This window comes from Alexandromys fortis, unplaced genomic scaffold (genome assembly GCF_014885135.2).
Source record: "Alexandromys fortis isolate MF-2015 unplaced genomic scaffold, M_Fortis_MF-2015_v1.1 scaffold_56, whole genome shotgun sequence".
Classification (NCBI taxonomy): Eukaryota; Metazoa; Chordata; class Mammalia; order Rodentia; family Cricetidae; genus Alexandromys; species Alexandromys fortis.
In genome coordinates, this window is record NW_026067935.1 from 10,117,310 (window position 1) to 10,130,049 (window position 12,740).

Below are 12,740 nucleotides of genomic sequence, written 5' to 3' on the forward strand. Positions count from 1 at the left end.
TCTCTCACACGGGTGGGGGGCGCTGGGGAGGGAAATGGGCGCTCTCTCACACGGGTGGGGGGCGCTGGGGAGGGAAATGGGCGCTCTCACACACCCGTGGAGGCAGGGGATTCACTACATTCTTTCTGAAAGATATTTTGAATCTAAGTATGAAAAGAGCCCAAGAAGGCCCACACCTTTGATCTAATAATTCTACATATGAAAATGTATCCCATGGACAGATTTGATGTACTACATGTTTGCATGCTCAAAACGGTCACTGGGGGCTTTTCTCCTTCTTTCTTTCTTTTTTGAATACTGAAAACCTGGAAGTTGAATGTTTAATAAGACTTAACTAGCCAAATAAATTGTGATACATCACTCAACAGGACACAGTGACCAAACATGATGCTGGAGAGAGTGACAGAGCAACGGCATAGAAGAGAGAGCCCCAAAGAACCTGAACACAGCTGGGCGGTGGTGGCGCACGCCTTTAATCCCAGCACTCGGGAGGCAGAGACAGGTGGATCTCTGTGAGTTCGAGGCCTAGTTCCAGGACAGGAACCAAAAGCTACGGAGAAACCCTGTCTCGAAAAAAAAAAAAAAAAAAAAAAAAAAAAAAAAAAAAAAAAAAAAAAAAAAAAAAAAAGAACCCGAACCGAACACAGGTGTGATCCCCCTGTTTCATACTTATCAAACCTAAGAGGCAGGACGATTTTTAAACAAATGGAGCTTGGCTAACTGGGAAAAAACCTGGACCAATATTTCAGAGGAGTACAAAAGGCTAACCTTCAGCTAAATCACAGATAACAAACGTAGCCTGGGGAGGTGGCGCACGCCTTTAATTTTAGCACTCCAGAAGGCCGAGGCAGGTAAATTGCTGGGAGTTTGAGGCCAGCCTGGTCTACAGAGTGAATTCCACATGAAAAAAATTTAAAATATCATATTTGTGTGGTTCTTATATAGATTGAGCAATAGCAAGCTTCAGAAAGATAAACTAGAAAATATAAATAGTGCTCATCTCTAGTTGGTAAGAGTTATAGTTACTTCATTTTAATTATTAATATTTTCTACTTTTTCTGAGATGACTGCACTGTTTTTTCAAGACAGGGATTCTCTGTGTAGCGCTGGCTGTCCTGGAACCCACTCTGTAGACCAGGTTGACTTGAACACAGAGATCCGCCTGCCTCTGCCTCCCATGTGCTGGCATTAAAGGCGTGCGCTACCACCACAACCTGACCTACATTTGTTTCTTTAACTACAGAGGAAAGAAAACCTTTCCTTAAATAAGCCTCACGGTTATTATTTTTCACAATTACCTTCTAAAACAAAATTTGTTACTGTGATTCAGGACATGTGAAGATATACATATACAAAGCAATGTATAGAAGATGGCTACTTTCAAAAATATAAATGTATATACTAAGAAGATTTCAGAGTGTATGCTCCCAAGTATCCATTTTCTGTACGTGTGCCTCCATCTGTCTTTCTTCCTTCCTTTTACAGCAGAAGTATCTCTATTCTCAATAATAAACAATATGATCTTTAAAAAAATTTTCTGAAGCTGGGCAGTGGTGGCGAATGCCTTTAATCCCAGGCTACACAGAGAAACCCTGTCTGGAAAAAACAAAGAAAAAATTTAAACAGATTCCTCAAGAAATATTCTAAACAATTTGCCCATCCTTAGTCTTTCTTTAGTCCCCTTGAGTAGCCCTGAATGCCAGGGTGTCAACTGCCATGCTGAATGTTGTGGGAGGTCCTTCTCTATATGTGTTGCTTTTATTGGTTGATGAATAAAGCTCCTTAAGCCAATGGCTTAGCAGAGTAAAGCCAGGTGGGAAATCTGAACAGAGATAGAGAGAGAGAATTGGCGGAGTCAGGGAGATGTCATGTAGCTTCTGAAGAAGAGAAATGCCAGAATCTTATGGGTAGGCCACAGCCTCATGGTGATACACTGATTAATAGAAATGGGTTAATGTAAGAAGAAAGAGTTAGTTAATAAGAATCCTGAGCTCATAGGCCAAGAAATGTTGTAATTAATAGAGTTTCTGTATGATTATTCTGGTTGGGGCAGCTGGGAAACTGGCTAGCAGTCTGTTTCCAGCTGAACACAACAAAATTACCTGTACTTGAAAAGCCTGATGCTGAGGCAGGGCGGGCTTCCTAAGAATGGGTCATTTAGCATTTGCCTCACAGTAGGTAGGTTACAGATCATTGGACCAAGAAGTGGTTCAAGGAAAGCGTGGTAGTGAGTGACCAAAGGCAGCAAAGGTTGTCTAGAAGAACCTGTTCCTTGCCTGGCGGTGGTGGCGCACACCTTTAATCCCAGCACTCAAGAGGCAGAGGCAGGCGGATCTCTGTGAGTTCAAGATCAACTACAAGAGATAGTTCCAGGACAGGCTTCAAACTCCCCCGCACCTCCCAAAAAACCCATTTCTTCCCTGGGTATTCCCCTGGCACCTTCTGCTACAGCCTGCTTGGTCATCCTACTCTTATACCAAACCTGTTAAAGGAAAGCCGGGGGGGGGGGGGGGGNGGGGGGGGGGGGGGGGGGGGGGGGAGGATGTTAGCTAGTGTGACGGCTCAGAGGGTAAGGGTGATTGCCACCAAGTCTGCTGAACTGATTCTTGGACCCACATGGTAGAAGGATGGAATCAACTGTGAAATACTGGCCTCTGGCCTCTGTCATGAGATTTTGCCTTCATGAATCCCCTTCCCACACAAATAAATAAAAAAACATGGAGGAAAGGCAGCTCCAGGAAAGGCCCCCTGCAAAAAGTCCAGGACCAGGCTGAGCCCTGAAGTCCATTCAACCCTCAGGCTCTGCATTGTTAATAAGGATTCATAGCAACAGTCTCCAAACTGGCCTCTCGCCCTCCATCCGCACCCTGTCCAAGCCCCAGCGCCCTCCTGGAAATACCGCTAATTGTTTATTCCTGGGATCAAAACATATTGTCCAAAACAGAGTATTTCTCTAACTCTACCACTGAAGTCCACCAAACAGCAGACGAAAGAAAGAAATGCCTTCTGTTCTCACAGGGGACTGAGCAGCCCGACGCCCCTGCCAGCAGGCCCTTGCTCTCTTGGAAATCCTGCTTTCTCTTAGAGAGCCCTGCGAATCTCTAAGACATGCACAGTGTGTTGCACAGCATGTCTGAATTTCTTTTATATGAAGTTGCTTAATTATTCACCTCAAGGAAAATTGATGTTTTTGAAGGAAAACTGTGTTTGTGCAGAGGCTTCAAGTGTCCTTTTGGGAGACAGACACAACTGGGACAAAATTCAAGATCTGACAAGCAAGGCTTTTTATGGTTTGACCCTCGTAATGCTTCCTGGGTTTTTCCTATCACTCATCACTGGCCACCTGGACTCCTGCCCATTCCTGACATGCCATCTTCCTCCCAGTCCTGCAGGGACACTATCTACTTGGTGACAACCAACCCACTATCCCAAAGGCCTCGAGGGAGAGCAAAGGACCAGCTTCCATGCTATGCCTGTGCTTTGGAAGCAGAAGCCTGGTGTTCATATCCTGACTCGGTTCTTCACACCAGACACGGTTACCTAGCTTCCCCATCACATCTAAACCCCTCGAAGGGTTGTTACAGGAATGGCGTAAGGCTCAGGTGGCTCAGTGCATAACCCAGGCTCCTTCCCTCTTCTCCTGGCTCCTATTGCACTCTGCACACCACGGATGCTTTACACGTGTTCACTTGGCCACTTCTCCCATAACTGCCAATTTCCTTCCGTAGATCAGTGTCTCCGCAGGTCTCAGAAGTTTCTTGTATTTACCTACAATCTCATGATCTGGATATTACGAAATACACTTATGTCTCTACTTTTTGTTTTTTATTTGTTTGTTGTTTTGAGACAGAGTTTCTCTATTGTGTAGCTCTGACTGTCCCAGAACTTGATATGTAGACCAGGCTGGCCTGGAACTCGCAGAAACCCACCTGCCTCTGCCTTCTGAATGCTGAGATTAAAGGCGTGCGCCACCATGCCTGGTCATGAGATATACCTTAAATAATAGCAACCTTTATTAATGTTTCATTCCCTTAATGAATTAGTTGGGGGGGGGGACTGTAGAGATGGTCTACTGGTTCAGAGTGCTTCCTGCTCTTCTAGGTCCTAGCACCCACTTTGGGCCACTCATCACTGCCGGTAACTCTAGCTCCAGGTGATCTGAAGTTCCCTTTTGGGGACTGAAGTCCCCCCTCCCACAAACATACAAATAAATAAAGCAAAAATTAAACTTTTAAAGATGAATTGGTCAGTTCAGTGTGTGATGTATGCATGTGCACGCACATATATGCAGGTACCCTTGCCTTTGCATGTATGTGTGGAGGCCAGAGGTCAGCTTTAGGTGTCTTCCTCTACCATCCTCTACCTCCCGGCTTCAACCATAAAGGCTGGCCAACAAGCCACCTGGGACCTGCCTATCTCTGCTCCCCCTTGCTTTTACATGGATATTGGGGATCTGAACTCAGATTCACGCATTTACCCACTGAGCTCTCTTTTCTCTTTGAGTACTGAGAGTGTTCTCAGCCCTTCCTTTGACAGTCAGCTCTGGAGAAGCTGGCTGGGAGCCACCCACCAAGACCATAAACACCTCCGGAGTGCAGCTCCGCCTCCCTACTTCCCACAGCTCCTTAGTCTGTGCTTAGAACACACCTAGTAACTGCTTGTGGCATAAACAAAAGCTTCACATACATGATGTGAGCGGGGAGTGAGGGGGGGAGCCCTCTCCAAATGAGCCGTTATGCAGAAAGGGTCATTGTTGCAGGAGGCAAAGCTGGAGGCAAGCCATTCTCTCATCCACAAGGACCAGCGCCCCCAATTACACCAGCTGGCCTCCAACTTCTGTGTGAGCCGATTAAAAAGCACCCTCTCTCTGGTGTCTGGAAACTCCTGCGAGGAAAGTTTGCTGCCCAAAGTTGGCTTTTGACTAGAGTCTTAACAAGAGGCTTGGGCAGGCTGTGGGGAGAGACAATGTCACTTTAGGGAAGCAGCTGGAAGCGGCAGTTAGAAGAATTATTTTAATGAATACATTTCCTTTCAATTGTATGGGAATATCAAGATCCCATTAGAATGGGGAAGCAATTAGAACTAATAAAGATGAATGCGCGGCGCTCGGTGCATGCGGAATAACAAGCAGCCAACAAAGGGACTCCCGGAGCAGGCTCTAATCCAAGGGAGCCCACAGCCAGCAGAGGGGAGAGGCCCCCGGCTCAACGCTCAAAGCCACCGTGCCCTGCACATTCTGATCACGGCCTGGTCCACAAATGGCGTGAGTTGTGCCTCCGAGGTGGGGGGTGGTCCCACCCCCTCCTGGGTCAGCCTCTTGGGGGTTGAGATGTACTGTTGGCAGCCCCTCAGCAACAGCCATTCAAACCGGGGCTCTGGCTCTGCGCCAGCTTCTAGCCTGTCCCTTGAACTAGGTCTCATTGTGTCCAGGTGGCAAAGGCCTTCTCGCCAACTCTCCTTAGAAGTTTGGAGAGGGACTGGGACAGCGAGAAGGGAAAAAAGGGCGAACGAGAAGGGGCCTTCTGCCCCTGCAGCTCTTGCCTCCCCTCCTCCACTGCCCACAGTCTGTACCTCCTCTGAGTTTGGGGTTATGTTACAGTCGGGCGCTGAGTCACAGGCAGCCAAACACAGAAGTACTGTTGCTTACACAATTGCTCTTCAAACAGCAACAAACAATTTTCATTACCCAAGTCAGATCGAATCATTCGCCTGGCCATCCTGTCTCAATCCCAGCCCCGCGACCAGGCCTGAAGCCTAATGCTTTGCCCATCCACTCTGACAGCACTGGGCTTCTTACTGCCTTGGGCTCTGGGGACAGACAAAGCTCTTTCTCGCCTTTATTTGAGCTGGGGCTGCTGCATGGCTGTCAAGACTATCAGGGGAGCAGGGGAGACAGAGGCACTGCTGCAGCGGGGCCCACTCAGTTGCAGGGCCAGCACATCTCTTAGCACCCATATGAAGGCTGAGGACTCCCGAGCCCGAGTTTAGGAGGCATCCAACAAAGTGTTCACTGGCCCCGATGCAGTGTCTGTACTTGACATTTCATTGTTTAATCTTTCTTGGCCAGACATTTTTTTTTGGGAACAGGAATGTGTAAACTCATTCTGAAATGTCTGTATGAGAGGTCAGTTACACATTCATTACTAGGATTTTTCTATCACGTCTCTTTAAAAAATGTATCTTCACAATCTTATTTGAACCTCAAAATAACCCTGTGGGGTGGACAAGGCAAGAGTCACCCAGCCCAGTGATGAGGACACACTGGTCCCGGGTGCACTGTCTGTGCAAGGGTCACGGGATGATGGCTAAGAACCTGGTCAGTACACTCTGCCACCTTTCCCACACCTCCACAAAGTACCAGGCATTCCGGGAGCCTTAACCCTGCAATTCTTTGTTTCCACTGTAACTCCTTACCCCTCCTCCTGTGCTAGGAACCAAGGGTTATGAAGGGCCCTCAAGATTCTGATCTACAGTCACCAAAGTGCTTGCTTTGCCACGCCCCCTGCCAAAGAGAAAGCCCCTTCCTCTCTTTCCACAGCTCAGATAAGGATTGTTTGAAAAGTTTCCAGGACACAGCAGATACATTAAGAACTGGGAGAAATTTGCTGCTTCTGTCCCTCGGTACAACATTGTAGTGTCTAGGGACTGGCAAGGATAAAATCAAGTCTATGCCCCCATCTTGCCCCCTCCACCTCACATCTGAAGGCCTATCCATTTAACCTATGAGAGTCTTTGTTTTTATGAATCGGGAGTGTAATCTGTAAACTGTGAAATGCATAGGTAGTCAATACAGTCTGGCAAGTTGGAAGCAATGTATTCCTATACTGAAATTACAGAGGCATTTCATCTACCCAGGAAGTTCCTGCCACCCCTCTCCAGTCAGACCCACCCCCAGTCCCCACTGTCCTAATGATACCACATAGATTAGTTTACCCTGCCTTGTATACACAGAATCCTACCATAGCTATCTCCTTGAATACATGGAACCCGAGCATCGGTATCTTTTGTATCTTTAGTGTAATGTCTGTCGGGTTCACCCATGTAATGTCAGCAGTTTGTTCTTGTTCAAAAAGTAAGTATTGAAAAACGAAATCATAAAATTTTCTGGTAAGTGGATGGAGCTGGAAAAAATTATACTGAGTGAGGTCACCAAGGCCCTGGAAGACAGACGCCGCACACTCTCTCTCACAGGCTGATCCAGCTTCAACTCATCTGTTCTGTGTGTTTAACTCAGAGCACAAGTGGAAGCCAGGAAACGAGAAAGGGACATTTGCTTTAAGGGAGAGAGGGAGACATTATAAATAAAACAAAAGCAGAGATGTGGAAGACTGGGGCGTGGAAAGGCTTAGGCAGGGAGAGGATCAGTGAAAGGGGAGGGGTAACCCAAAGGAAACGGGCATGAAAAAGCCATGTGGAACCCTACTGTCTCACAACCAGCTAAGAATTATAATTGGAGGGGACAGTAGAACACATGTGATATGAGAGAAGATGGCAGGGGACACTGGAGGTTAAGGTTTGAACTGTTTAAACTCGGGCAGGGCTGTGTGGGGAAAGAGAGGAGTTAACCACAATTAAGGATTGGAAGACCTTTGTGGGACCCTACTAGTAAGGAAACTAATTTCAAAATATTTTAAATATAATTTTTATTTATTTATTTATTCTGTATACAGTATTCGGCCTGTATGTATGCCTGCAGGCCAGAAAAGGGCACCAGATCTCTTTACAGAAGGTTGTGAGCCACCATGTGGTTGCTTGGAATTGAACTCAGGACCTCAGGAAAAGCAGCTAGTGCTCTTAACCACTGAGCCATCTCTCCAGCCCCTCAAAATACATTTTTAAAAAGGTGTTTGAATGTAAGTACCCTGCATGGATGGACAACATTGCTCCCAGAATCCATGGGTTATTAAATAAAAATCACAGTGCAAGAGGTGTGGGATAAGCCGGGCGGTGGTGGCGCACGCCTTTAATCCCAGCACTCGGGAGGCAGAGGCAGGTGGATCTCTGTGAGTTTGAGGCCAGCCTGGTCTACAAGAGCTAGTTCTAGGACAGGAACCAAAAGCTACGGAGAAACCCTGTCTCGAAAATCCAAAAAAAGAAAAAAGAAAAAAAAAAGAGGTATGGGATAACTCCCTAGGAGTCAGGGAGACCCCAGAGGTCTCAAAAACAAAAACAAACAAACAACAACAACAACAAAAACCCCTCAAGCTATTGCCTTGCTCTTGGTTGTCCTTCATAGCTACATGGTAAGATCCAACACACTGAGCTGCAGGACATATAAAATCAATGTCAAATGTCCTCCTTGCTGACCAGCTTATCCAGTGCTGGGAGGTGCTATGCAGCCTGCTGGGGGGAAAGACATCAACGGTTTTACCTAGGACCAGATCCTGCATCCTATAATCCTAACCTGATGGACGAGGTGTGCCCACCGGTGCCCAGTGGTCGAATGACTGTTGTGGGGTAACTAACTGGTTTTTTTTTTTTTTTTTTTTTTTTTTTTTTTTTTTTTTGAGGTTGGACGGTTGGTTTTGGTTGTGGAGACAGGATCTCTCCATACGCTGCTGAGTGCAGATCTTCCAGTGCAGTAAGGCCACCCATTGCTATGTGTGTGAGCCTAATAAACCCATGGCTTCCCAGCACTTACTTTAGTGGACCTGTACCTTGGTTCACCATTGAGACCTTAGGAGGAAGACTGGACTTTATGTCTCCCCTGCAGGTAAGGAATTTCAGCAACACTGGTACACTCAGGAACTGACAGCCCCTGTGGTTACTGGCACAAGACCAAGCCAAGCACAATTCCAGCATGGATGGGCGGGGGTACTCAAGAGGCCCTGCGGTGCTATTGATAATTGTCAGCTAGTTGCTGTGGGGGGTATCACTCTTCTTTTGGGGTACGGGCAGGATGGGTTGCCCATGTTCTAGGGACTAACCCCATGTCCATGTGCACATGGCAGCACCAGTTGGACTTGGTGGTTATTTAGACGTGGGGGAGGGAAAGAGTAAGAAATTAAACAGGAAGGGATCCAGGAGATGGACAGAGTAAATGGGACGTGGGTATGACCATATTCCATTGTATATGAGTGTGAAATCCTCAAGGGATAAAGTTTTTAAAAATCTACGGTAAGGGTAGCACTAACAGTGAAGCTATGCATGAACCTGGAAGATGGGATGGGGGGACTTTGGGAAGCTTTGAAGAAAGTAGATTTAAAGTAGCTGGTATTTTAATAAAAAAATAATAGCTCACTTGAAATAAGTGTTGTTAGTATTTTTAAAGCCATCTAAATTATTGCTAATTTGTCCCTTACAAAGCTCCCCATCATCCTATCTCAGGTACTCCTTTCCTCAGATTCTCCTCCTTGACCAATCTCGCTGTAACAGGTGCATTGTTCTGTCTTCAGCATTGTCCTTTTAAGAAGGGCACCAGCCGGGCAGTCCAGCCGGCAATCATGAACACGGAAAGGCTCTGAGATCTGGGTTTGCATTTCCAGTCTAGCACCTAACAGATGAGTGGTTTGAGGCAGGTAATTTAACCTCTCTGTGACTGTTTTCCCATTTGTAAAATGAGGATAATAATACTTTGCTAATAGGGATTTGGGAGGACTAAATTATATTGTACATAAAACGTTTGGCACAATCTAACTAGCAATGGCCCCAAGCTAGATTATAATAAACATCTTCCTGTCTCATCCACACACTTAAGTTTTTATAAGTCATATATGATATTATATGATATTATGATATATATTAATGGGTATATATTTTTCAAAGTTTTTGTTTTGTTTTGAGACAGGGTCATGCTATGTAACCCAGGCTAGATTTGAATTCTATTGTTGTTTTTGATTTGGTTTTGGTTTGGTTTTTTTGAGACAGTTTTTCTCTAACAGTGCTGGCTTTGTAGACCATGCTAGCCTCAAATTCACAGAGACCCTCCTGCCTCTGCCTCCAGAGTGCTGGGATTAAAGGCACCACCACTGGCGGGTTAGACCCATTTTTATCAATAATGCAGCCGAAGAGCAAAGAGTTTTAGTTAAACTTGTCCAAGATTATTCGCAAATAGCAAATGCCGCAGGAAAAATACGACCATTTGTAAAATGTTGGTGATTGCAGTAGTACTTTAATGAGAATCAGACGAATATAGGGGAAATGCTTTGACAACAAAACCTAGCGCATGGATGCTAAATACACATAATTGCTATGGTGATTCAGAAGTAACAGTGAATATCGAGTACCTGGATGGTAAATAAACATAATTGCTGTGGTGACTCAGACGCAACAGCAAATAAATTCTATGCATGACCTCCAAGGAATACTTTGGAAAGGCGATGTTGAAGCTTAGCCCCGGAACGGTGGGTAGGATCTGAAAACACAGTAGGAGCGGGAATTTTCAGAGTGGGGAGGAGGAGGGACATCAAGTGGGAGACGCCGGGAGTAAGAGGTCACCAAGGGGAGAAATAAGAGTAGTTCTGGTTGGGGGAAATGTTTCCGTTCCTCGAGCCAGTCAGCATGGTATGTGCTTCCTCTGTGTATCGCTCATCACCGCAGAGTGTGCTGTCCTCACCTTGCAATTAACCACTGGCCAGTATTTCGGGACTGCCTCCAAGATCCTCTTCCGCCCTGTAATAGGCATCCTCTCCACATGCCACCGAGGCCGCAGACAAAGACTGCAGTCTTTCCCCATGTGTCCTGATAAATTTTAATGGCCCTAGCGTGCACTCGGAGGCCCTTCTCTAATTTACCATCCCCAACGTGTCTCTAAGCGCGCCGCACATAAGCCTCTGCAGCTGATGTAAACATTTACGAGAAGAATGTGCTGGAACTCCGTGCTAGGTCTCACACAGGGACGCTTCCCCACCCTGAGTGACAGCTTACAGCGTTTACCTCGAGGCTCAGGCACCCTCTCCCCGGGCGCCTGCACCTGCCTAAGCGGGACATCTGCGCGCGGTCCCGGGTCGCCATCTTGGCCGCGGAGGCCGGAAGCGGCGAGCACGGACTGCGGCTGCGCGGCCGTGGGCGAGCGTGGAGCTCGCCGTGACCTCTGAGCGCTCCCGCCGCCGTACCTCCCTGGCCTGTTCGCGCAGTCTCTGGGGTGGCTCGCCGGGCACCGCCTGCCCCAAGGCATGTGGCAGAAGCCTGGGAGTGGGACAGCCCTGCCTCCTCACGCCGAGGGCGAGCAGGATGGCCAAGACGGCGAGCCCAGGCCCTGGCCGCCTCCCAACGCCAACTGATCGGACGGCTGCCTATTCGGTGCAGTTTCTGCTGGTGGAGACAGGAGGAAGAAACTCATCACACGTTTCCCAGACGGTGAAACAAGTTATCGGAGATTTAAAGGCTCTGCACCGGAAGATCGCCTCAAGAGCCGCAGAACATCGCGGTACGTTTTTGCTTCCCAGCTGAAACAGCTTCACCGCAAAGCATCCCACATCTTGACCTACAGATTAAAACCTGTTGAGGGCTTGTAGGAGGATCTGGGAAGAGATGGCCCCAGATTAGGTCTCTTAGTGATAATCATGGGTCTTACCTGCATGAAAGGTAATAGCGCCGGGGAGGCTCAGTTCTGGGAGATGCTGAGTCGGTTGGGGTGTGCTTCCATCAAAGAATTCTCTTTGGGTCCCCGAGAAGGCTTATTAAAGGAAGGTTTGCTTCAGCAGCTGTACCTTAAGGTGCCTCACACCAATTCATCGGAATACGAATGCTCTTGGAGTCCCCAAAGCAACATGGAAATCACCAAGATGAAAGCCCTGGTTCGTGGCCGGGCTTCAGTACGAGTCAACAGAGCCAGAGCCATACCTGTTTAGGGCCAGTACTAGGGCCACCCTTTAGTACCGGTGAGGTCGGGAGGAAGGCCAACGAGGGCCTAATAGGAGTCATTTCTGAGAAAATTGTGAAACTTTAGATCTTGTACCTTGCTAGGTTTTGTTACTTTTAAGATATTAAATTGCTGTTTCTAAATGAGGCCATTCTTTTTTCCTGTAGAATTTTGTTGTAGAGGTTTGTTCATTTTGTAAAATGTGTTAAGAAGCATTGCATTTTATTCTGTGATCCTGAACGCATTATGCAGTGCTGTAAAGCTGGTCCTTGATGACTTGAAGGGACTCAGCAGATTGATCTGGTACCTGGGGAAAAACCTTATTTGATACCTTTTTTGTGTGTGTGTGTGTTTTATTTAAAAGGGACTGGTATGTATTTCTATTTGCTTGACTATTATAGTGATCTAAAAAAATTAAAATGCAGTAAATGAGAAGCGTATCCTGGTACACTGAATAAACTTGTTGAACATTTTATGTGTCGTGCTGCCCAGTTTCAGGCATTCGGGAATAGAATGCGCCCTATGTTTGGCCGGAAGAGTAAATAAACCGGAAATTACAATACAATGAATGAAAGGCTGTACAGGGACATGTGATCTAGCTGAGGTGTTGAATGAGGCGTCCCTGAGGTTACCTCTAGTAAATCCCCTCAGACTTTGGAGGAGGCAAGGGGAAGGTGTAAAAGAAGGAGCTGGAGGAGTTGCGCTGGTACAAAAAATGGTATGAGAGCACTGATCATTCTCAATAACAATACTTCAGGGGAGCAATGGGTTTTAGAGCACAGTGATTGTGACCGTGATCAGTTTGGCCCTCGCTACCTTCCTTCACTCAACCTCTGTAAAGGTCCCTCTTCTACCAAAGCCTTCTGAGGCCAAACACGTTATCTTTCCCTGCCAAGAAGCTCCGCTCCAGGATCTGTCCCCGGTGCAGGCAGCCCTG

The 12,740-nt window shown here is 46.9% G+C and overlaps 1 long non-coding RNA gene across 1 annotated transcript; it reads left to right on the plus strand.

Annotated features, from left to right (window-relative positions):
• The first annotated feature begins 4,774 nt into the window (after nucleotides 1-4,774).
• On the plus strand, nucleotides 4,775-12,276 carry LOC126504357 (uncharacterized). The gene is made up of 2 exons (XR_007592561.1): nucleotides 4,775-5,263; nucleotides 8,511-12,276. It is a non-coding gene; the product is annotated as an uncharacterized lncRNA (long non-coding RNA).
• Nucleotides 12,277-12,740: the final 464 nt, after the last annotated feature.